The 26305-nt window shown below is 32.1% G+C and overlaps 1 pseudogene; it reads right to left on the bottom strand.

Annotated features, from left to right (window-relative positions):
* LOC125419355 (uncharacterized) overlaps positions 1-26305 on the bottom strand; it is a 109123-nt pseudogene that overhangs the window by 76396 nt on the left and 6422 nt on the right.

Raw genomic sequence — 26305 nt, 5'->3', positions numbered from 1 at the left:
GTTCAAAAGCAACAACTAGGTTGCTTGCTGGCACTAGTCATATATATATATAAGTAATAAGCATGCATGCATGCGTGTATTGTGTGTGGAATAATGCCATGATATGCATATTATCATGGCCTTTTATGTTATCGTATGTTGAATTTGGCTAGCTGATGCAGCCATAATTAATATGTATGTATGTATGTATGGTGCCATTATAGTTTATGATACACCAACTTTATGTTATTTTTATGATATGCTATGGTTTTTCAAATTAAATATTATTAAATTGTGTTATCCTAGGTCTGCAAATATTTAGAGAGTCAATTTTTCTTATGTATGTAACTAGGGGTGAAGCCTTGAGGGTAATGATTTTTTTTTCAAAAAGAAGTTACAATAAAAAATTGTAATATACAATATTTGATCGTAAGGAAAAATAAAAGTAAAAACCATATATTTTAAATTCAACAAAGCCATATAAAAATACATGCGATAAATATAATAGCTTATTTAAAATAATTTTTCAATTTTTCTTTTAAATTTTATAAACAACTTATCATTTTATGTTTTTATAGATCATTTTTTTTTTGTTGAATAACAAAGATGTATAATTTATGGTTGTTGAATCGATATGCGTACGTATATAATTGATATTTTAGTAAGAAATATATTATTTTAGTATATTTTTATTTACAATATGTATTTTCTTTGTTTAAAAATAGTATAAAAGGTTATATGAGATAAACTACTTACGTCTATAACTTTAAAAAATTATAAATTTAGAATAGTGAAATAAAAAGAAAATTATTTTAAATAATTAAAAGAAGCATAGTGTAAGACGGAATAAAATTCTAACCTATTTTCTTGGGCACCTCACACGCATGCATTGCACTGCTCCTCGGGCACTCCATTATTAAATGTCACGTGTATTAAATTTGTCTTCCACATTGCTAATGTCATGTGCCATGACATCACATACCAATTCGAAATTAAGTTGCTCACGATAAGCATAAAAGAAGTACTAAAGAGTCAGTAGTGCTTTAGAGTGAATAATTTTTTTTTATTTAATTACTCTTAGTATCATATTTTATTAGCTAATTGCAATTCAATTATCTCGTGAACTTATACAAATTAATTAAATTAATTTAATCATGCAATTGTCAATTGAAAAAGTATTGTATCTAATTTTAGATATGACGACCAAAAATAAAATATATCAAAAAATAAAATATATCTTTTGCATATTTTTTTCTTTGTTAACAAAGATATATAGATCATTATTTTTTTTTAATAGTAGAAGTGCATAATTTTTAGTTCCTGAACCGCGAATATATATGTATGAAATTGATATTTCATTAAAAAGGATATTATTTTAATATATTTTTATTTATAATATATATATATATTGTTTAAAATAGTATAAATTGTTAAATAAAATTGATTCAATTGATAAATTATTTATGTTTATAATTTAAAAATTATAAATTTGAAAAATGAGGAAACATTATTATAAAAATTAAAAGGGACACAGTGTGTGATGGAAGAAAAATTCTGATATATTTTCTTGGACACTAATCACCACATCTCACATGCATGCACTCCCCTACTACACTGGCACACCATAATTTTAATACATTTTCTTGGGCACTAGTCATGATAGCTCACATGCATGCATTGCACTGCTTCTCTGGCACTAATTTTAACATAATTTTTTAATTTAATTAATCTTAGTATCATATTTTATTAGCCAATTTGTTGATGCAACCATCTTAAAAACTTATACAAAGTGATTAAATTATTTTACAATGCAACCATCACCTCAAAAAGTATTGTATCTAATTTTAGATATGAAAAAAAAAGATCAAAAAATGAAATATATCTTCTGTACATTTTTTATAGTTGGTTCTTTATTAAGAAAGACATATAGAATTTTTTTTTGATAACAAAGATGTATAATTTGTAGTTGCTGAAACAACGTATGTATGTATATAATTGATATTTTAGTAAAAAATGTATTATTTTAGTATATTTTTAATTCACAGTATGTATAATCTTTGTTTAAAAATAATATAAAATACCATGATATGCATATTATCATGGCCTTTTATGTCAATTTAATCGCATGTTGAGGATGCCTAGCTTATGCAGTAATGATGAATATGTATGTATGTATGTATGTATGGTTGGTACCATTATATTTTATGATATGGCGAGTTTATGTTACTTTTAAGATATTCTATGGTCTTTCAAAAGAAATATTGTTAAATTGTATTATCCTTTGGTCTGCTAATATTTAAAGAGCCATTTCTTCTTATGTATGTAACCAGGAGTGGAGCCTTGCAGGCCAAGATTTGTTTTTTCCAAAACAAATTTTCAATAAAAAATTGTAAAATACAACATTTGATCGTAACTATATAAAATAAAAATAAAAATCCATATATTATAAATTCAGCAAAACCGTATTAAAAATCCATGTAATAAACATAATAACCTATTCAAAATAATGGAAAATTTTTTGTATTGTAAATTTAAACTATGATGTATGAAAGGTGTGAAAATTTTGACTAAATGAATTAATTACCCAACCTAGCTACAATGCAGATCCAAAGTTTTTTATTTGTAAGCATATACAATAATATATGTGTGTGTGTAAGATGTTGATATAGTACTTAATGCCCAATTACTTGTGCTTCCACTTATTTATAGCTATATGTCATGTGCCTAATTCATGCGTGATGTGCAACACCAGCACAAATTTCCTATATCTATATACATATGCATATGCATATATAGATATGTAGTTTTGACAGGCAATGAACAATTGAGCTATTTTCTTTGGTACATACTTAAGAATATAGTAACTAAGCTAGCAGATCCAAGGAATGGCCACTGGTGGTCTGTCCACGTCGGGCCAAATTTTCAATGGCACTAGACAGATTATAAAGTATAAGGGCTAGCACCATGATTGGTCCGGTGGCACTGGAAATTTTCCATACCCACCAAATGTTGGCATTGGAGATTGGCATTCATTTCTTCATCTTAGCACTGATGAATCACTTGCTCACTCATCAGGGGGCTTCGTCTATGATGGTGATGAGAATCCATCCGTGCTTGTACAACCGACTACCCGCTGGGGTACCAATCCAATACAGATGAAGACCGGACCAATCACTAGAGCACAAGCTAAGAGATTTAAAGACAACCTAGCTGGATTCATATAGGGAGTTATCAATTCACAAAAGGGTTTATCCATATCCGAAGATACAAGATGTGTTTTATGCATCCAAATGGTGGAGGCCGAGTTGGACCTGGGTAGTTGTTTTATTGCATTTATGGATTGCGGACAGCATGGAATATGTTCAACACTTCTTGAATTCACTTGATATGACTAAGATGTCATGGAATGAAGTCAAGGTAGAAGCAAAAGCATCCAAGAAAGCCATTTGCGAATGGAAGGGATTGTTGGCATGTTTTGGTGTATTTGTCGCTGGCTTTGCTATATTTTGTTGATTTGGCATTTTCTCTTTGTTCCAATCAAGGGAAACATATGGGAATCATTATTAATCCTATTTGTCATTCTACATGGAATATGGGAGGTAATTTGGAGCCTTTACAAGCTGAAAATTGGTCAAAGATCGCTTAGTTGTCAAACTAGTCAACTAGTTTCCTAATTTGAGTTTGACTTTTTGTTTTAGGAAACTAGCTTTTATTTTGGTTTTATTTAATTATTTTTCTGGAAAAATTAACTTAGGAAAGTTATTATTTTATTATTTCAATTGTAAATTAATTAATTTCTAATTCAAAATAAGGGAATTAATTAATCCAAATTAGTTTAGGAAAGCATTAAAAATTTGGCCACCTTTGTTTCCTAATTCCTTGAGGTCGAATTTTACCTAGAAAGTTAGGGTTTATTATTTGGGACTTTAGCCTATTTAAGGGCTGATTTTTCAATGAGAAAGCACCTTTAATATTTAACATAAAAACTTATGACAAAAAATTCTCTTTGTTCTCTTTGAACACCTAAAACACGTGTTTTAGTTTTGACTTATTGATACGAACCTAGGACGACCTGCTCCTAAACCCGTATTATATTAGCCCGGATCTTAATTAAGTTCAGGTTCTAATGGAATTGACCTCAACCCCTAACCAACATGTGGTTAGAAACATTGGTAGAATGTAGACGCCACAATAGGGGATGGAAAACCTATTGATAAGTCAAGCTAAAACAACCAATTCTCTAATGGTGTTTTAGGTGTTCTCAAAGAACAAAGAGATAATTAATCTCACAAGTATTTTCTTTATCAAATCAAAGTTTTATTCTTATTGATAACTAAGCCTTTAAATAGGCTACAAAGCCACGAAATAAAACCCTAGAACATAAAGAAAACCAGCCACCACACATAAAGAAACCTAGTTGGCTGAAACTATACTTCCTTTCCTAATCTAAGTTTGATTAATTAATTCCTTTATATTAAATTAGGAATTAATTAATTTATAATGGAAAGAATAAAATAAAAAGCTTCCTAAAGTTATTTTTCCAGAAAATAAATAAATAAAAGCCAAAAAGTAATGGTAGTTTCCTAAAACAAAAAGTAAAAACAAATTAGGAAACTAAAAATGCTAGCCTTTTTGATCAAGTTGACTTTGATCAATCTTTGACCTCTTTGAGCTTCAAATCAGCTTCTAGATGATTTTTAGGATGCTAAATAAGCTGAATATGAAGTCCCACACGTTGCCCATGCTTGGAAAAATAAGAAAAGGCTAATACAGTAAAATACAGTAAAGCCAGCAAGCAATACAGCAAATTCGGCCAAATTGTTGAGGCTGCCCGTACAAGCCCTTTTTGATTGCATTTGAGGCCTGATTTAACTTGATTCCATGACCTCTTAGGCATATTTATTGAACCCATAAAGCATTGGAACCATTTCATGCATCCTGGACTCCAAAAATGTACCAAAACCGTCACCCGGGTCCGTATCGGCTTCCACCACTTGGGTGCTTAGAATAGGCTTTGTATCTTCAAGTATGGACAAGCTCTGTTGAGATTGATTACCCCTGTATAAATACTCCCAGGTTGTCCTTAAATCTCTTAATTTGAGCTCTTGTGATTGGCCTAATCTTCATCCGTGTCGAGTCAGCACCCCAGCAGGTTATCGGTGGAGTGGGCTCCGGCGGAATCATATCATTCCCCTCCTCTTGAAAAGGATTTGTCCTCATATCAAGATCATCACCTGTAGCAAAAGGAGTTAAATCAGCAACATTAAATGCAGCACTCATGTTATACTCACCCGGTAAATTAGGCTTGTAGGCATTCTTGTTATTCGGCTCCAAAACTTGAAAAGGTCCATCCATAGGCTGCATGAGCTTTGACTTTCTTTGATTAGGAAACCTTTCCTTTCGTAAGTGCAACCAAACCTATTCTCCTGTGTCAAACACTATTACAACAAAATCTAGAAATAAATGCTCATTATGGTAAAAATTACACTTTTTAAAGTTAGCAATCAATATTTCCCAAATTTTCAAATTGCCACTAAGTAGAGCTCTCAACAATGCAGATAAAGTTCGATGAAATAAAGATATCTTTAAATAAGTATCTTTAAAATTCATGGTCAGCAATGATTTCTTATTCATAATTACTTTATTAACATCACAAATGCTAAGATAAAAATTTATATTTTTCCTTTCTTGTCTTCCTTTTCCTTTCTCGCTCACGGCCATCTCACCTTCCTCACTCTCGGCTTTTGCACCAAATTTCTCACTCTTGGTTTTATTAAAAATTTTCCACACAACCTGAGTATTAGAAGACTTACCTTGGACAACAAGCTCACCTTTTCCCTCTTGATTGGATGGTAGTCCACTTGGAATTTCATTTGGGAAGACATCTCCAAATTCCTTCAAAAGAGAAATAATTGAACTTGGCAATTCAAGTTCTTCAAAGTTAGTTTGATCATTAAAATAATTATCTTTATAAATCATGACCAGCAAAGGTTTCTTAAACTTAATAACCTTATTAATATCCCCTAAACTCAAATAAAAGTTGCTAGTTGACCTTTCTTTTCTTTCTTTTTCTTTTTCCCCCTTGGATTGGCGCAAACCTTCGGATTTCCCTTCCTTCTCCAAGCTCTCGGGTTTGCCACTTTCTTTGATCTTTCCACTCAATATGAGTCTTAGAAACCTTACCTTGATCAGCAACCTCATTCTTACCTTCTTGAAAGGATGGTGAAGTCGTTGGTGCCATACTTGCTTTTTCCTTGAGCTTTTCGGCTTCTCTCCTTTGTTGCATTTGTAATTGGTCTTTGTAAACCTTTTTAGGAGATAATGGTTACAGCTTAACCTTCTTCCCTTTAAACCTGAAAACAATACTATTTTCTCGACCAAAATGAGTAGCATCTTTATAAAATTGCCATGGTCTACCTAATAGTATATGTCCAGCAATCATGGGTACAATATCACATAAAACTACATCCTCATATCTACCTATATTAAATTTTACTTTGGCTTGTTTATTCACTTTTATTTCACCACCATCATTAAGCCATTGTAATCTATAAGGTTCTGGATGTTTAATAGTTATTAAGCCTAATTTATCAACTACAATGTTACTAATTACATTTGTACAACTTCCATTATCAATAATCATACTACAAATCTTACCTTGAATTTCACATCGGGTGTGGAAGATGTTCTCTCTTTGAATTTCATCCTCATCTTTGTATGCAGCAAATACTCTCCTAGAAAGCAAGTTTAATTCATCATTGGATGCTGGCAAGGTTTCGAGTTCATCCTTCAAGTCCTCCTCCTCTTGCTTGGCTTCATCCTCACTTTCTTCACATTCCGATTCTAGCTCGTCATTGCCCTTTAACACCATGATTCTTGTATTCGGGCATTGGCTATCAATGTGTCCTCCTCCCTGGCACTTAAAACACACAACATCATGAGTTCTAGAAGGTTTAGGATCTAATTTTACCTCATTCTTTGGTGCTTGGACAGATTTGATTCTAGTCTCCTTCCTTGGCCAGTTTGAACTTTCTTCTTTGACTTTCGGCTTTGGCTTGCTTTCATAGATGGGATTGTTCCTCCAGCCACTTGAATTGGACCTTCCACTGTTGGAAACACCTCCAAACCATGATCTTACACCCCTCCTCTTGAATTGATGCTCTAATTTAATAGCCACATGCAACATCTCCTCCAATTCCACATATTGTTGCAATTCTAGTTGATTGGCTATTTCACGATTCAAACCATCAAGAAACCTTGCCATGGTTGCTTCCCTATCTTCATTCAAGTTCAATCTCATCATAAGTATCTCCATCGCCTTGTAATAATCCTCCATGGATCCATGTCCTTGAGATAAAGATTGAAGTCTTTGATGCAGCAACCTATGATAGTGTGATGGTACGAATCGCTTCCGCATGGCTCCTTTCATTTGTCACCATGTAGTAATCAAGTCATCACCAACTCTCCTTCGGGTGTTTTGCTCATTGGTCCACCATTGAAGTGCATAATGGCCAAACTCCATTGCTGCCAATTTCACCTTCTTAGCCTCTGAATAATTATGGCGGTCAAATATCATATCCATTTTTTCTTCCCACTCCAATATGCTTCGGGGTCACTTTTTCCCATGAATGGTGGGATGTTGATCTTGATATTGCTAAGATTGTCATCTGTTTCTTCCCTCCTATATCTTCCACGGCCAGCTCTCTCTTGGACAGCAAAGTTTTCGTCCATGCCTTTCCCAAAGTCTCCACCGAAATTCTCCTCCTCAAATTCCTCTCTCGGTCTCTCACGACCTCCTCGACCTCGACCTCGTCCTCCATGGAATTCTTGCCTATCTCTTGTGTTCGGCATTCCTTTTGAAACTTCTAGTCTTCCCATCCTTTGATTCACATGCTCAACTTGAGCACTAACCCACTGTATTGACTCCAAAACAGCTCTCATGTCCACTTGGTCTCCACTCCCGGTAGCTCGGGCATCGCCATGGAATGCTACGGACTCCTCCTCATTGATCCTCAAAGGTGGATCTCCTTTTCTTATTCTAGAATCTGCCATGTTATTAAAATACTGTAAAAATAAAATAAATCCTCACAATATTCACTCCCTCACGTGTTTCACTCAAACAAGGTCTTGACACTCGTGCTTGCACACTAGTTTCGGCTTTTACCCTCTTTTAAGCTCACACAATCTTGCCTTTTTCCACTCAATGAATTATCTCATAGTTCTAATTAAAACACCCACAAAACAGCAATTAGATCACTAATATGTTTTAATTAAACTTATCAACAAAACAGTAGCAAAAAGTAGGCAATACCGAAAGAATCCAACAAATCCTAATTTTTCGGTTTTCTAGACAAGAAAACACAAAATAATGGAAACACGTTGGAATTTTTGAAAACTGCACCAGATGGTATTAGATTATGAGTTCAAGAATAAAATTCCAGGAAAAGAAATTCAAATATGAACAAGAATCAAATGGAACAAAAATATAGAATAGTTGTTGGTTGTTGTTCTTTGTAATTCAAGTTTTGTATCAAATCCTTTAACTGATTTTAATCCAAATAATTTAAGCACCCAAAATCCAAATATCCAGCAGCAAAAATAATTTCCCAGCAATTCAAATATTGAATAAATAAACAAAAAAACCAGCAGCTCCAACAAATTCCCAGCAAACAAATCAAACTCCAACAAGCCGAAATATTTTTATTTATTTATTTATTTTTTTTTATCCGGCTTTGCCTCTTCTTTTTTTTTTTTTTTCACTCACAGGACATAAAAAACTTCAGTAGCAAGAGTAAGTACTAAAATTGCAATTCCAAATCCAAAACAAACACCAAACCCGTGACCTCCAAATAAACAAAATGTGCAGTTATTATTATTATTTTTTTTAAATGTTGCTGCAAACTTTTTTTTTCTTGTTTTTTTTTTTTTTAATATATGAATGCAAATATTTAAGACTAAAACAGCAAAGAAAAATCAACAAAAACCAAATTAACAAGAACAATGATAAAAGACAACCAACAAACTAGGAAACAAAAATACGATAAAACTAGGAAATCCTAAATCAACTAGGAATGAATTTTTTTTTTTTTTTTAAATGCTGAACATGTATAGGATGGATGCAACCTTAACCTAATGCTAAAATTCCAGAATAACACAAAAACAAATAAAGCAAATAAAGATAGATCAAACCTGAACAAAATTTAGCTCTGATACCAAATGATACGAACCTAGGACAACCTGCTCCTAAACCCGTATTATATTAGCCCGGATCTTCATTAAGTTTAGGTTCTAATGGAATTGACCTCAACCCCTAACCAACATGTGGTTAGAAACCTTGGTATAATGTAGACGCCACAATAGGGGATGGAAAACCTATTGATAAGTCAAGCGAAAACAACCAATTCTCTAATGGTGTTTTAGGTGTTCTCAAAGAACAAAGAGATAATTAATCTCACAAGTATTTTCTTTATCAAATCAAAGTTTTATTCTTATTGATAACTAAGCCTTTAAATAGGCTACAAAGCCATGAAATAAAACCCTAGAACATAAAGAAAACCAGCCACCACACATAAAGAAACCTAGTTGGCTGAAACTATACTTCCTTTCCTAATCTAAGTTTGATTAATTAATTCCTTTATATTAAATTAGGAATTAATTAATTTATAATGGAAAGAATAAAATAAAAAGCTTCCTAAAGTTATTTTTCCAGAAAATAAATAAATAAAAGCCAAAAAGTAATGGTAGTTTCCTAAAACAAAAAGTAAAAACAAATTAGGAAACTAAAAATGCTAGCCTTTTTGATCAAGTTGACTTTGATCAATCTTTGACCTCTTTGAGCTTCAAATCAGCTTCTAGATGATTTTTAGGATGCCAAATAAGCTGAATATGAACTCCCACACGTTGCCCATGCTTGAAAAAATAAGAAAAGGCTAATACAGTAAAATACAGTAAAGCCAGCAAGCAATACAACAAATTCGGCCAAATTGTTGAGGCTGCCCGTACAAGCCCTTTTTGATTGCATTTGAGGCTGCTTTAACTTGATTCCATGACCTCTTAGGCATATGTATTGAATCCATAAAGCATTGGAACCATTTCATGCTTCCCGGACTCCAAAAATGTACCAAAACCGTCACCTGGGTCCGTATCGGCTTCCACCACTTGGATGCTTAGAATAGGCTTTGTATCTTCAAGTATGGACAAGCTCTGTTGAGATTGATTACCCCCTGTATAAATACTCCCAGGTTGTCCTTAAATCTATTAATTTGAGCTCTTGTGATTGGCCTAGTCTTCATCCGTGTCGAGTCAGCACCCCAGCAGGTTATCGGTGGAGCGGGCTCGGACGGAATCACATCACTTATCAATAGAACATCCAACACCTATTGTGGTATCTTCATCATATACCAAGGTTTCTAGTCATAGGTTGATTAGGGGTTGAGGTGACCATAAGAACTTGAACTTAATTTGTCGATCCGGGCTAATATGAGCCGAATTTTGTTTAGATTTGATATATCTTTTTTTTTTGGCATTAATTGGCAATTTTTGCATTAGGTTAAGATTATTCTTACTTTGTACATGTTCTGCCTTAAAAATAAAATAAAATTTCCTAGTCAAATTAGGTTTCTTTGTTTTACCGTATTTTGCTTCCTAGTTTGTTAGTTGTTTTTCATCATTGTTCTTATTAATTTGGTTTATTGTTAATTTTTATTTGCATTCATATATTAAAAAAAAAAGAAGAAGAAGTTTGGAAGCATATTGCACAAATCCTACAAATTGTGCAATTTGTTTTTGTTTGGAGTGTGGTCTTGGATTTGGTGCTGGAATTGCAATTTTTGGTGTTGATTTTTGCTACTATAGTTGTGTTTATATTCTGTGAGTAGATAAAAAAAAAAAAGCCGAAGATAAAAAAAAATAAAAATTGTAAAAGGCCGGTTTTTAGTTGAAGTTTGGAGTTCGAATTTGTTTGCTGGAAAATTATTGGAGTTGCTGAGTTGTTGCCTATATATTCAATATTTGGTTGCTCGAAAATTGAATTTTAAGTGCTAAAATTGTTTGGATCATAATTGGTAAAGGATTTGATACAAAGACTTAAATCACAAGAACTACAACAAACAACTATTCCATATTTTGTTCAAAATTGTTCTTGTTTGTTGCTTGGATATCTTTCCTAAATTTTATCCTTAAATTATTGGTTTCTTAATATTCTAGGCAGTTTCTTATTGATTTCAAAAATTACTTGTTGAATTATCTTATTTTTGGTAAGTTAGGCTAAGACAAGGTTTTATCAATTCACTTGATATTTGCTTGCTTTTTGTTGCTGTTTGTTGATAAGTTTATACTAACATGGCAGATTCAAGGATGAGGAGAGGAGATGGCTCATTTAGAATTAATGAAGAAGAATTAGTAGGGTTCAAGTGTGACTCCAGAGCAACAGGAATTGGAGGTGAACCTTTCGACATAATGGTAGTCTTGGAACAACTTCAAAGGATGAATGCTCATTTTGATCAACTAGATCAAATGATGGACAGGTTAGAAACATCACAAGGTGGATCGAATCCAAGGGTGGAATTACATTGAGGTTGACGTCTAGGATGAGGACATCATGGTCAGCCTAGAGTAGGATTTCAGGAAGATAATTTTGAAGACAATCTAGTGGAAGAATTGGATGATATTTTTGCACTCCAAGGAAGGTGATGCGAATCCGTTCGAACCCGTACAACAGACAACCCGCTGGGATGCCGATCCATTACGGATGAAGGTGGGACCAATCACTAGAGCACAAGCCAAAAAGTTCAAGGATAACCTTTCTGTGCTTATTCCAAGGATAAATCATAATCAAGAAGGAATGATCATGACCAAAGAACCAAGACCTGTTTTGCTGATACAAGCGCTGGAGACTGGTCCGGACCCGGGTGACGGTTTTGGTACATTTTTGGAGTCTGGGAAGCATGAAATGGTTCCAATGCTTTATAGGTTCAATACATATGCCTAAGAGGTCATGGAATCAAGTTAAAGCAGCCTCAAATGCAATCAAAAAGGGCTTGTACGGATAGCTTCAACAATTTGGCCGAATTTGCTGTATTGCTTGCTGGCTTTACTATATTTTACTATATTAGCCTTTTCTTATTTTTCCAAGCATGGGCAACGTGTGGACTTCATATTCAGCTTATTTGGCATCCTACAGAGCATCTAGAAGCTAATTTGGAGCTCAAAGAGGTGAAAGATTGATCAAAGTCAACTTGATCAAAAAGGCTAGCATTTTTAGTTTCCTAATTTGTTTTTACTTTTTGTTTTAGGAAACTACCATTACTTTTTGGCTGTTATTTATTTATTTTCTGGAAAAATAACTTTAGGAAGGTTTTTATTTTATTCTTTCCATTGTAAATTAATTAATTCCTAATTTAATATAAAGGAATTAATTAATCAAACTTAGATTAGGAAAGGAAGTATAGTTTCAGCCAACTACTAGTGATCTAATTTCTGTTTTGTGGGTGTTTTAATTAGAACTTTGAGATAATTCTTTGAGTGAAAAAAAGGCAAGAGAGTGTGAGCTTAAAAGAGGGTAAAAGCCGGAACTAGTGTGCAAACACGAGTGTCGAGACCTTGTTTGAGTGAAACACGTGAGGGAGTGAATATTGTGAGGATTTATTTGATTTTTGCGGTATTTTACTAACATGGAAGATTCTAGAATAAGAAGAGGAGATCCACCCTTGAGGATCAATGAGGAAGAGTCCGTAGCATTCCATGGCGATGCTCGAGCTACCGGGAGTGGAGACCAAGTGGACATGAGAGCTGTTTTGGAGTCAATACAGAGGGTTAGTGCTCAAGTTGAGCATATGAATCAAAGAATGGGAAGGCTAGAAGCCTCACAAGGAATGCCAAACACAAGAAATAAGCTAGAATTCCATGGAGGATGAGGAGGTTGCGAGAGACTGAGAGAGGAATTTGATGAGGAGCTATTCGGTGGAGACTTTGAGGAAGGTATGGATGAAACTTTTGCTGTCCAAGATAGAGCTGGCCATGGAAGATATAGGAGGGAAGATACAGATGATTATTTGAGAAATATCAAGGTTAACATCCCACCTTTTATGGGTAAGAGTGATCCCGAAGCTTATTTGGAGTGGGAAGAAAAAACGGAGATGATTTTTGACTGCCACAACTATTCGGAAGGTAAGAAGGCGAAGTTGGCAGCAGTGGAGTTTGGAAATTATACCCTCAAATGGTGGACCAATGAGCAAAATACCAGAAGGAGAGTTGGTGATGATTTAATCTCGACATGGCGTCAAATGAAAGGAGCCACGAGGAAACGGTTTGTGCCATCCCATTACCATAGGTTGTCGCATCAAAGGCTTCAATCTTTATCTCAAGGAACTAAGTCCGTGGAGGATTATTACAAAGAGATGGAGATGCTCATGATGAGGTTAAACATGAGGGAGGATAGGGAGGCAACAATGGCAAGATTTCTTGGAGGGTTAAACCGTGACATTGCCAACCATTTTGAATTACAACAATACTTGGAATTGGGGGATATGTTGCATGTAGCAATTAAGCTTGAGAACCAATTCAAGAGGAGGGGTGTTAGCACACGGTTTGGAGGAGTTTCTAGCAGTGGAAGGACAAGTTCAAGTGGCTGGAAAAACAATTCCACTTATGAAAGCAAGCTGAAGCCGAAACTTGGTGAAGAAGCTACCAACCGGCGGAGAAGAGAATTTAAAACCAAATCTACCCAAGCCATTAAAGGTGAGGTAAAATCTGAACCTAAACCTCAAAAGTCAAGAGAAATTATTTGTTTCAAGTGCTAAGGAAGAGGACATATAGCCAGCCAATGCCCGAATAGAAGGATAATGGTAATTAAGGGTAATGGAGAGGTGGAATCCGAGAGTGAGGCTAGTGAGGCTGAAATCGAACAAGTAGATGAAGGACTTGATGATGAGGCCAAACCATTAAACACATCAAATGTTGAGCTAAATTTGGTCTCAAGGAGGGTACTTGCTGTTTACAAGGATGAAGAACAAATTCAACGAGAGAACATCTTCCACACTCGTTGTGAAATACAAGGTAAAATTTATAGCATGATTGTAGATAGTGGGAGTTGTACTAATGTAATAAGTAACCTTGTAGTTGATAAATTGGGCTTAAAAACAATAAAACATCCTGAACCATATAGATTACAATGGCTTAATGATAATGGTGAGATGAAAGTAAACAAACAAGCCAAAGTAAAATTTAATATAGGTAGATATGAGGATGTAGTTTTATGTGATATTGTACCCATGATTGCTGGACATATACTATTAGGTAGACCATGGCAATTTGATAAAGATGCTACTCATTTTGGTCGAGAAAATAGTATTGTTTTCAGCTTTAAAGGAAAGAAGGTCAAGTTGGAACCATTATCTCCTAAAGAGGTTTACAAAGACCAATTACCAATGCAACAAAGGCGAGAAGCTGAAAAGCTTAAGAAAAAAGCAAGTATGGCACCAACGGCTTCACCATCCTTTCAAGGAGGTAAGATTGAGGTTGCTGGTCAAGGTAAGGTTTATAAGACTCATATTGAGTGGAAAGATCAAATAAAAACTGAAAGAGAGGGGAAAGAAAGTGGCAAACCATAGAGCTTGGAGAAGGAAGGAAAATCCAAAGGTTTGCGAAAATTCAAGGGGGAAAAAGAAAAAGAAAGAAAAGAAAGGTCAACTAGCAACTTTTATTTGAGTTTAGGGGATATTAATAAGGTTATTGAGTGTAAGAAACCTTTTCTGGTCATGATTTATAAAGAAAATTATATTAATGATCAAACTAACTTTGAAGAACTTGAATTGCCAAGTTCAATGATTTCTCTTTTGAAGGAATTTGGAGATGTCTTCCCAAATGAAATTTTCAAGTGGACTACCACCTATTCGAGGGATAGAACATCAAATTGACTTTGTTCCAGGGGCTGCCATGCTAAATAGACCAGCTTATAGGAGCAATCCTAAAGAAACAAAGGAGCTGCAAAAACAGGTAAGTGATTTACTTGACAAAGGTTATATTCGTGAGAGTTTAAATCCATGTGCTGTACCTATTTTGTTAGTGCCAAAAAAAGATGGTACATGGAGAATGTGTGTTGATTGTAGGGCTATAAATAACATTACTATCAAATATAGACATCCCAATCCTAGATTAGATGATATGTTTGTTGAGTTGCATGGTGCTTGCATGTTTACAAAATTTGATCTTAGGAGTGGTTATCATCAAATTAGGATGAAAGAAGGAGATGAATGGAAAACCGCATGCAAAACTAAATATGTGCTGTATGAATGGTTAGTTATGCCTTTTGGATTATCTAATGCACCTAGTACTTTCATGAGGCTTATGAATCATGTAATGCGTCCATTTATTGGTAAATTTGTGGTTGTTTATTTTGATGACATTCTAATATATAGACGAAATTTGGATGACCATGTGGATCAACTTAGGCAAGTTTTGCAAGTTCTTAGAAAGGAAAGATTGTTTGCTAACATTAAAAAAATGTGATTTTTGCAAAGATGAGCTTGTGTTTCTAAGATTTGTAGTAAGTGCTGTAGGAATCAAAGTTGACCAAGCTAAGGTGCAAGCAATTCAAAAGTGGCCGGTTCCTACTTCTATCACCTAAGTGAGGAGCTTTCATGGCTTGGCAAGCTTTTATAGAAGATTTGTTAAGGATTTTAGTACCATAGCAGCACCATTGAATGAAGTTGTCAAGAAGAATGTCGGCTTTAAATGGGGGGAAGTAGAAGAAAAATCTTTTAATCTATTGAAAGAAAAATTGTGTAATGCACCTTTATTAGTTTTGACAAATTTTTCTAAGACTTTTAAAATTGAGTGTGATGCTTCGGGTGTAGGTATTGGAGCTGTCTTAATGCAAGAAGGAAGACCCATAGCCTACTTTAGTGAAAAATGAAATGGAGCTGCCCTAAACTACCCAACTTATGACAAGGAGAGGTATGCTTTGGCGAGGGCTTTGGAGATGTGGCAGCATTATCTCATGCCAAAAGAGTTTATGATTCATATGGATCATGAGTCTTTGAAGTATATCAAGGGTCAAGGAAAGCTCAACCGAAGGCATGTCCAGTGGATTGAATTTATTGAAACCTTTCCATATGTGACCCAAAGGTATGTACTCTTTTCTACCTTAGAAGCTAGATTGTTTGGATTTGAACAATTGAAAGAACTTTATGAGCATGATAGTGACTTTGGAGAAATTTTTAGAACCTATTTGAAACATGGATTTAATAAATTTTACATATTTGAGGGATATTTGTTTAAGGAAAACAAACTTTGTGTGCCTAATTGTAGCATTAGGGAATTATTGGTTCGGGAAGGACATGGGGGTGGTTTAATGGGTCATTTTGGTGTTTTAAAAACTTTATCCTTGCTGCAAGAACATTTTTATTGGCCTAACATAAGGAGAGATGTTGAAAGAATTTGTGAAAGATGTTTGAAGTGCTGAAAAACAAAATCAACTTTGAAGCCGCATGGATTGTACAAGCCTTTACTGATTCCTACCTATCCTTGGGTAGATTTGTCTATGGATTTTATTCTTGGTTTGCCTAGGTCAAGGACAGGTAAGGATTCAATATTTGTTGTAGTAGATAGATTTTCTAAGATGGCATATTTTATTGCATGTAACGAAACTGATGATGCATCCAATATTGCTAATTTATTTTTCAATGAAATTGTGAGATTGCATGGAATGCCAAGAACTATTGTTTCGGATAGGAATGCTAAGTTCTTAAGCTATTTTTGGAAAACTTTGTGGGCTAAGTTAGGTACTAAGCTTTTATTTTCAACTACTTGTCATCCATAAACTGATGGACAAACCGAAGTAGTAAATAGAACATTGTCTGCATTGTTGAGAGCATTAATTAGTAGAAATTTAAGAACTTGGGAAGAATGTTTGCCACATGTTGAATTTGCATATAATAGGTCTTTACATTCAGCAACTAAATTTACTCCATTTGAAATTGTTTATGGTTTTAATCCTTTGACTCCATTAGATTTAACACCTTTACCTTTAAGTGAGCGTGCTAATCTAGATGGAAAACAAAAAGCTGATTTTGTAAAGCAGATTCATGAGAAGACATTGGCAAACATTGAGAGGAGGACCGAGCAATATGCAAAGGTGGCTAATCAAGGCTGAAAATCAATGGTGCTTGAACCTGGAGATTGGGTGTGGCTGCATTTAAGTAAAGAAAGGTTTCCTGAACAAAGGAAATCCAAACTCATGCCGAGGGGCGATGGACCATTTCAAGTTTTGGAGAGGATAAACGCCAATGCCTACAAACTTGATCTACCGGGTGAGTATAGTGTTAGTGCTACATTTAATGTTGCTTGTTTATCTCCTTTTGGTGCAGGTGATGACTTCAATTTGAGGACAAATCCTTTTCAAGAGGAGGGGAATGATGCGAATCCGCTCAAACCAGTACAACCGATAACCCGCTGGGGTGCCGATCCGTTACGGATGAAGGTGGGACCAATCACTGGAGCAAGAGCCAAGACGTTCAAGGATAACCTTGCTGTGCTTATTCAAAGGATAAATCATAATCAAGAAGGAATGATCATGACCAAAGAACCAAGACCTGTTTTGCGGATACAAGCGCTGGAGACTGGTACGAACTCAGGTGACGATTTTGGTACATTTTTTGAGTCCGGGAAGCATAAAATGGTTCCAATGCTTTATGGGTTCAATACATATGCCTAAGAAGTCATGGAATCAAGTTAAATCAGCCTCAAATGCAATAAAAAAGGACTTGTACGGACAGCTTCAACAATTTGGCCGAATTTGCTGTATTGCTTGCTGGCTTTACTGTATTTTACTATATTAGCCTTTTCTTATTTTTCCAAGCATGGGCAACGTGTGGGCCTTCATATTCAGCTTATTTGGCATCCTAAAAAGCATCTAGAAGCTGATTTGGAGCTCAAAAAGGTGAAAGATTGATCAAAGTCAACTTGATCAAAATGGCTTGCATTTTTAGTTTCCTAATTTGTTTTTACTTTTTGTTTTAGGAAACTACCATTACTTTTTGGCTGTTATTTATTTATTTTCTGGACAAATAACTTTAGGAAGGTTCTTATTTTATTCTTTCCATTGTAAATTAATTAATTCCTAATTTAATATAAAGGAATTAAGTGATTAAAATAAAAAAATGCATATATAGTTAAATGGAAGTAAAAATAGAAAACATACCATATATTTTTCCAATATTTCATATCCCAATGCACCAATTCTATGGGGATGCTTGTTCAATTTTCTTCCCTCAGATTGTTGCTTACTTAGAAATTCATTCAACATCTCTTCGACTATGAATTGATACATTCTAAGTGGATGCTTAAGTACTTCGGGTGTCTCAAAATATGGTCAAACATATTTTGTATGAAAGGCACAGCCAACTTTGAAATACTATACAAGGTTGGCAACATGTGTGAGTTAATTGGCTATTGTGATAGTGATTGGGCAGGTAGCTTGGAAGATTAAGAAGAGTTACTTTTATGATATGCTATGGTCTTTCAAATCAAATATCATCAAATTGTGTTATCCTTTGGTTTGCAAATATTTAGAGAACCATTTTTTTTGTGCGCATGTAACCAATAGCGAAGCCTTGCAGGAAAAGAATTTTTTTTTGGGAAAAAAATTATAATATACAACATTTGACCATAAGGAAAAATAAAAATAAAAACCATATACTTTAAATTTAACAAAGCCATACAAAAAATACAAGTAATAACTGTAATAACTTATTTAAAATAACTTTCCAACTTTTCTTTTAAATTTTATAAATAACTAATCATTTTATTTTTTTATTGATCACTTTTTTTTTTGGTTAAACAACAAAAATATATAATTCATAGTTGCTGAACCGAACTACGTACGTATATAATTGATATTTTTATAAGAAAGATATTATCTAAGCATATTTTTATTCAAAGTATGTATTTCCTTTTTTTATAAAAAAAAGTACAAAAGATTTATTCAATTAATAAAGTACTTACACCAATAATTTAAAAACCATAAATTTAAAATAGTGAAATAAGAAGAAAATTTATTTCAAATAATAAAAAAAAGATATAGTACTGTAAGATGGAAGAAAATTCTAACATATTTTCTTGGACACCTCACACGCATGCACTCCACCGCTCCTCTGATGCTTCATAATTTAATGCCATGTGTATCAAACTTTTGTTCTATACTGCTGATGTCATGCACCATGACATCACATACCAATTGAAAATTAAGTTGCCTGCAATAAGCATAAAAGAAGTGCTAAAGAGTCAGCAGCAGTGCCCTAGAGCAAACAAAATTTTCTCCATTTAATTAATCTTAGTATCATATTTTATTAGCTAATCTGTGGACGTAACTATCTCGAAAACATATACAGACTAAACTAAATTATTTATTCATCCAATCGACAATTGGAATAGTAATCCATCTAATTTTAGATATGAAAACCAAAAAAACAAATTATCAAAAAAAATAAAAATATCTCGTGTGCGTTTCTTCTTTGTAACAAAGATGTATAGATCATTATTTTTTATTTTTGTTGACTGATAGAGATGGATAATTTTTAGTTCCTCAACCTCAGCATGCATGTACATAATTGATATTTCATTAGAAAATATATTATTTTAATATATTTTTATTCATAGTATATATTTTTTATTTGAAATAGTTTAAAATATTAAATAAAATTGATTTGATCCTAGATCATTCATACTTATAATTTAAAAATTATAAATTTGAAAGATGAGAAAGAAAGAGAAATTATTATAAATGATTAAAAGAAATACAATGAGACCAAAAAAAAAAATTTCTAACATATTTTCTTGGATATTGTTCATCGCACCTCACACACATGCACTTCACTACTCCTCTGACACTCCATAATTTTAACATATTTTCTTGGACACTACTCACTACACCTCACATGCTTGCACTCCACTGCACCTAAGGCATTAATATTAACATAATTTTAATACAATTTTTCAATTTCATTAATCTTAATGTCATATTTTATTAGCTAATTTGTTGATACAAGCAGTTCGAAGACTTATTCAAAATATTTAAGTTATTTTAGTAAGCTAATAAAGTATTGTATCTATTTTTAGATTTGGAAACCAAAAAAAAATTATCAAAAAATAAAATACAGCTTCTGAATTTTTTTTTTATTTCTTTTGCTTAACAAAGATGAATATATCATTAATTTTTTTTTTGAATAATAAAGATGCATAATTTTTAGTTCATAAGCGATGATGTATATGTAGGTAACTGACTAAAAAATATTATTTAAATTATTTTTGTTAATAATATAAGTATTTTTTGTTTAAAATAATATAACATGTTAAATAAAATTAATTCAATAGGCAAATTATTTATATTTATAATTTAAAATTTATAAATTTTAAATAAGAGACATGAAAAAATTATTATAAATAATAAAATGAACAAAGTGTGCAAAGGAAGAAAATTCTAACATATTTTCTTGGTCACCACACCTCACATGCATGCACTCCACTGCTCCTCGGGCACTCCATAGTGCAAAACATATTTTCTTTTCTTTTTTTCACATATTTTCTTGAACACTAGTCAAGATGCCTCACATGCATGCACTCCACTACTGCACTGGCACCTCATAATTTTAACATATTTTCTTGGGCACTACTCACTACACTTCATGTGCATGCAATCCAAATTTTAACATAACTTTTCAATTTAATTAATCTTAGTACCATATTGTATTAGCTAATTTGTCGATGCAACCATCTCGAACACTTCTACAAAGTAATTAAATTATTTTACTATACAACCATCACCTCACAAAGTATTGTATCTAATTTTAGATATGAAAACAAAAAATTAAAAATGATCAAAAAATATAAAATATCTTGTGTACGTTTTTTCTCTGTCACAAAGATGTATCGATCATTATTTTTTATTTTTGTTGAATGATAGAGATGGATAAATTTTAGTTCTTGAACCTCCGCATGTATGTATATAATTGATATTTCATTAGAAAATATATTATTTTAATATATTTTTATTCATAGTATATATTTTTTATTTTAAATAATATAAAATATTAAATAAAATTGATTTGATCGTAGATCATTTATATTTATAATTTAAAAATTATAAATTTGATAGATGAGAAAGAAAGAGAAATTATTATAAATGATTAAAAGAAATACAGTGAGACAAAAAAAAAAAAATTCTAACATATTTTTTTGGATACTGCTCACCGCACCTCGTACACATGCACTCCACTGCTCCTCTGGCACTCTATAATTTTAACATATTTTCTTGGATACTACTCACGACACCTCACGTGTATGTACTCCTCTACACCTATGGCATTAATATTAACATATTTTTAATATAATTTTTTGATTTAATTCATCTTAATGTTATATTTTATAAGCTAACTTGTTGAACAACCTGATACAAACCTAGGACAACCTGCTTCTAAACCCGTATTATATTAGCCTGGATCTTAATTAAGTTCAAGTTCTAATGGAATGGACCTCAACCCCTAACCAACCTGTGGTTAGAAACCTTGGTATAATGTAGACACCACAATAGGGGATGGAAAACCTATTGATAACTCAAGCTAAAACAACCAATTCTCTAATGGTGTTTTAGGTGTTCTCAAAGAACAAAGAGATAATTAATCTCACAAGTATTTTCTTAATCAAATCAAAGTTAATTCTTATTGATAACTAAGCCTTTAAATAGGCTTTAAAAGAAACAAAATAAACCCTAAAAACCCTAGGTAAAACCGGCCACTCACATAAAGAATCCTAGTTGGCCGAAACTATACTTCCTTTCCTAATCTAAGTTTGATTAATTAATTCCTTTATATTAAATTAGGAATTAATTAATTTACAATGGAAAGAATAAAATAAAAACCTTCCTAAAGTTATTTGTCCAGAAAATAAATAAATAAAAACCTAAAAGTAATTGTAGTTTCGTAAAACAAAAAGTAAGAACAAATTAGGAAACTAAAAATGGTAAATTTCGGCTATGTTGGTAATGACCCTTCTTTGATCCAATTGGACTCCAAATCAGCTTCAATAGTCTTTGTGGGATGCCAAATAAGCTTATTGTGAAGTTCCTCACGTTGACCTTGCTTGGAAGTATGAGAAAAGGCTAATATAGTAAAATACAGTAAAGTCAGCAAGGAATACAGCAAATCCAGCCTTTTCTTCCCCTTGTACGCAAACCACCTTGTTGGCTGGCTTTGAAGCTGCTTTGGCTGGTTTCTATGACTCATCCTCCATATGAATTGAACCGATAAGGATGGGGTTCCAATTCATACAACCCGGCCTCCTTATTATCACCAAAAATGTCACTCGGGCCTGTTTTGGCTTCTATTGATTGTATGAGTAAAACAGACCTTGGTTCTTTAGATATGGCCAACCCCTCTTGACTATGACTTATTCCTTGTATGAAGACAGCAAGATTGTCCTTGAACTTCTTGGCTTGGGCCCTAGTGATCGGTCCCACCTTCATTTGTATTGGGTCAGCACCGCAGCGGGTTGTCGGTCGAACAGTCTCGGATGGATTCGCATCACAACCAGTTCAAAAATTTATACAAAGTAGTTAAGTTATTTTAGTCAGTTAATAAAGTATTATATTTATTTTTGGTTTTGGAAACCAAAAAAAAAAAATTATCAAAAAATAAAATATAGCTTCTGTACACTTTTTTTTTTTTTGGGTTAACAAAGATGAATAGATCATTTTTTATTTTTTGAATAATAAACATGCATAATTTTTAGTTCATCAGCGGTGATATATATGTAGGTAACTGATATTTCATTAAAAAATATTATTTTAAATTATTTTTATTCATAATATAAGTATTTTTTATTTAAAATAATATAACATGTTAAATAAAACTAATTTAATTGATGAATTATTTATATTTATAATTTAAAAATTTTAAATTTTAAATATGAGACATGGAAAAAAATTATTAGAAATAATGAAAGTGAATAGAGTGTGAGAAGAAAGAAAATTCCAACATATTTTCTTGGTCATCACACCTCACATGCATGCACTCCAATGCTCCTTGGGCACTCCGTAATTCAAAACATATTTTCTTTTTCTTTTTTTTAACATATTGTCATGGACACCGATCAAGATGCCTCACATGCATGCACTCCATTGCTCCACTGTCACTTCATAAGTTTAACATATTTTCTTTGGCACTACTCACTACACTTCACATGCATGCAATCCTAATTTTAACATAACTTTTCAATTTAATTAATCTTAGTACCATATTGTATTAGATAATTTGTCGATGCAACCATCTCGAACACTTATACAAAGAAATTAAATTATTTTATTATATAACATCATCTCACAAAGTATTGTATCTAATTTTAGATATGAAAATATAAAAAAAAATTATCAAAAAATAAAAAATATCTTGTGTACGTTTTTTCTTTGTAACAAAGATGTATAGATCATTATTTTTTATTTTTGTTGAATGATAGAGATGGATAATTTTGAGTTTCTGAACCTCGACATGTATGTATATAATTGATATTTCATTAGAAAATATATTATTTTAATATATTTTTATTCATAGTATATATTTTTTATTTAAAATAATATAAAATATTAAATAAAATTGTTTTGATCGTAGATCATTTATATTTATAATTAAAAATTATAAATTTGATAGATGAGAAAGAAAGAGAAATTATTATAAATGATTAAAAGAAATACAGCGAGACGGAAAAAAATTCTAACATATTTTCTTGGATAATGCTTACCGCACCTCGCACACATGCACTCCATTGCACCTGTGGTACTAACCTTAACATTATTTTAATATAATTTTTCAATTTAATTAATCTTAATATCATATTTTATTAGCTAATTTATTGATACAATCAGTTCGAAGACTTATACGAAGTAGTTAAGTTATTTTAGTAAGTTAATAAATTATTGTATCTATTTTTAGATTTGGAAGCAAAAAAAATATATATATATATCAAAAAATAAAATATAGCTTCTGTACATTTTTTTTTTTGGGTTAACAAAGATGAATAGATCATTTTTTATTTTTTGAATAATAAACATGCATAATTTTTAGTTCGTGAGCGGCGATATATATGTAGGTAACTGATATTTCATAAAAAATATTATTTTAAATTAATTTTATTCATAATATAAGTATTTTTTTTAAACAATATAACATGTTAAATAAAGCTAATTCAATTGATAAATTATCTATATTTATAGTTTAAAATTTATAAATTTTAAATATGAGCACATGGGCATTCCATAATTTTAACATATTTTCTTGTGTTAGCTAATTTGTCGATGCAACCATCTCGAACACTTTTACAAAGTATTTAAATTATTTTGCCATACAATCATCACTTCACAGAGTATTGTATCTAATTTTAGATATGAAAACCAAAAAAAATTATCAAAAAAATAAATATGTCATCAGTGCGTTTTTTTATCATTGGTTTTTTGTTAAGAAATACATGTTGATCTTTTTTTTAAAAAAAAAAAATAACAAAGATGTATAATTTATAGTTGCTGAACTTATGTATGTATAAAATTGATATATTAATAAAAAAAATATTATTCTTGTACATTTTTTATCACAGTATATATAATCTTTGTTTAAAAGTAATATAAGATGCCATGATATGCATATTATCATGTATGGTTGTTGCCATTACAGTTTATGAAATAATAACTTTATGTTACGTTTATGATACACTATTGTCTTTAAAATGAAATATTATTAAATTGTATTATCCTCTGGTCTACAAATATTTAGGGAGCCATTACTTCTTATGTATGTAACCATGGGTGGAGCCTTGCAGACCAAGTTTTTTATCAAAAAAATTTTACAATAAAAAATTATAAAATAATACACTTTATCGTAACGAAAAATAAAAATAAAAATTATATATTTTAAATTTAAGAAAACCATATAAGAAATCCATGTAATAAATATAATAAGCTATTAAAAATAGTTATTTTTCTTTTACTATAAATTTAAACTATGATTTATGGTTTATGTGGAAATTTTGTTGAAATTAATTAATTACCCAACCTAGCCATTGGGACGAATGTAGAGTTTTTATTTATTTATTTATTTATTTTTGTAAGCATGTACATTAATATATATATATATATATATATATATATGTTTCTGTGTGTAAGATATTGATATAGTAATTAATGCCCAATTACATGTGTTTCCACTTATTTATAGCTATCTGTCACATACCTAACTAATGCTCGATGCGCAACACTAGCATAAATTTTCTATATATATATATATATATATGTAGATATGCATTTTTTGATACATGACAAACAATTGAGCTATTTTCTTTGGTACTTGCATAAAAAATATAGTAACTAAGCTAGCAGATCCAAGGCATGGCCATTGACGGTTTGTTCACATCTGGCCAAATTTTCAATGGCATTAGAAACATTATAGAGTATAAGAGGGAGCACAAGATTGGTTTGGAGGCACTGTAAATGTTCCATGCCCACCAAAAGTTGGCATTGGAGAGCGGCATTCATTTTTTCATCTCAACACTCTTAAACCTCCTACTAGTTCATCTAGGGGCATCGTCTATCGTGGCGTGAATGATAAGGGAGGAGATATTCAATGGATTGTGGCGTGGGACAATCGAGCCGATATCACAGAAAATCTAGTAACTATATAGTTAAGCTAGCAAACTAGTATACATTATATTTAAATTAATATTGTACTGGTTTACGTCTCTGCTTGTCCCTATATGTATAGTCATGCATGCATGCATTTAGCATTTAGATTTTAGACACATGATCATATGAGTATAAGCTATTAGTTTATTAGTTTTATCAAATTCAGTATTAGTCATTTTAACATAAAAAGAAAAATAAAATCATTGTGAGACATATATAATTGTATTTATATGTTCTTATATATTGAAATGTAGGTATACACTAAAGTCCGTGTACCAGCTAAGGTTGACTGGGAGGTGATAGAACAAAAGCTGCCTCTTAATCAAAACTCTAGCAACTATGACGGATGCTTCGCCCATGTATCAATTACTGATGGCAATTTCCCTGAAATTCGAGCAATACTCATGCCGAACTTCACAAGCAAGAACTAGGTTTCCAACTAGCACTGATCATAAGTAATAAGCATGCATCATGTACTGTGCGTGGAATAATATCATGATATCCACATTATCATGGCCTTTGGTGTTATCATATGTTGAGGCAGTCATAATTAATATGTATGGTGCCATTACAGTTTATGACATGGCAATTTTATGTTACTTTTATCAT

This window comes from Ziziphus jujuba, chromosome 6 (genome assembly GCF_031755915.1).
Source record: "Ziziphus jujuba cultivar Dongzao chromosome 6, ASM3175591v1".
Lineage (NCBI taxonomy): Eukaryota > Viridiplantae > Streptophyta > Magnoliopsida > Rosales > Rhamnaceae > Ziziphus > Ziziphus jujuba.
This window is presented reverse-complemented; position numbering and strand designations above follow the sequence as displayed.